This window comes from Capsicum annuum, chromosome 6 (genome assembly GCF_002878395.1).
Source record: "Capsicum annuum cultivar UCD-10X-F1 chromosome 6, UCD10Xv1.1, whole genome shotgun sequence".
Classification (NCBI taxonomy): Eukaryota; Viridiplantae; Streptophyta; class Magnoliopsida; order Solanales; family Solanaceae; genus Capsicum; species Capsicum annuum.
This window is the reverse complement of record NC_061116.1, coordinates 34956685-34957947: the sequence shown is the minus strand read 5'-3', so window position 1 is coordinate 34957947 and position 1263 is coordinate 34956685. Positions and strand designations below refer to the sequence as shown.

Below are 1263 nucleotides of genomic sequence, written 5' to 3'. Positions count from 1 at the left end.
ATCCTCATCATTATTAATTACAACCGTTGCTTTCTTTGCTCTAGTCACCACTAGTTATTCACTGTTTAATAATTTACATTTTTATTCATAAATTCAACATTATCTTGATACTCTCAAGCACTTAATACCTAATTGTCTTAAGCTAAAGGTTGATTAAATTTCTAGTTTATTAGTCCTCGTGGGAATGATATCTAACTTTCTAAGTCTTGATACTACTTGTACAATCACATACACTTGCATGTGTGTAGGGATACAATAAGTTTTTGGCGTTGTTGCCGGGGACTAGTATAATTAGTAAATTGCTTAATTTTTGGTTTTGATAATAAGTTTAAGTGTTAACAACTTGATCTTAGCGGCTGAATTTTTGCAAGTTTAGCTGAACATTGGACTGGCTAGGGATAAAGAGTTGGTGGAGACCTTTGCAGGACAGAAAGTAATTTTTCATCAAAGATGAAGAGCTCAATATTATATTCAACAAAGATAGATGGCTGAAATACGAGATCCAATTATTGCTGGTCCAAATATTGGAAATGTTCCAGCTGTTCCTATTCATCCAGCCGCAAGACCTATTCGTGAGGTGGCAATCCTACTTACAAACCATGTAACTAATAGCATTTGGAAGCCTGAACCAGGAGGTCAGTGGGAATTAAAACAAAATATGGTGCAATTGTTGAATTCTATGGGGCACTTTCATACGAGAATCCACAGCAGCACATACAGACTTTTTTGGAAATAAGTGATACATGCATTCCTGAAGATGTGAATGCTGCTTATTTAGATTGACACTCTTCCCTTTTTATCTAAATAGGGAAGCAAAGAAGTGGTTCCATGTTGAAACACTAAACTCTATCACTTCATGGGAAAATTGTGCTCGAAAGTTCCTTATTCTATTTTTTACATCCCAAAAGACTACATGATTGAAGAGTGAGATCTTGAGTTTCAGATAGAAAGATGGAGAAAATCTCTACCTAGCTTGGGAGAGATTTAAAGGTATGCTCAAAAATTATTCTTATCACTATCAATCGAATGATGTCTTGGTGCACACATTTATAGAAGGCCTTGAGTCTAATACAAAGATTCTCTTGGATTCATCAGGAGGAGGCTAAGCTTTGGAGAAAACTTATGATGAATTGTATACATTGCTGAATCAAATCGCACAAGGGAATCCTGATTGGCATGCAGACTTAAGGAGTGCTCCAAAGAAGGTTGCAGGGGTATTAGAGGTTGATCAATTTATTGCATTACAGGCATAGATTGTAGCAA

At 35.9% G+C, this 1263-nt stretch overlaps 1 non-coding gene across 1 annotated transcript; it reads right to left on the bottom strand.

Moving 5' to 3' along the window:
- Positions 1–914: 914 nt before the first annotated feature.
- LOC124899820 lies at positions 915–1021 on the bottom strand. Its single transcript, XR_007057384.1, has one exon. It is a non-coding gene; the product is annotated as a small nucleolar RNA R71 (small nucleolar RNA).
- Positions 1022–1263: the final 242 nt, after the last annotated feature.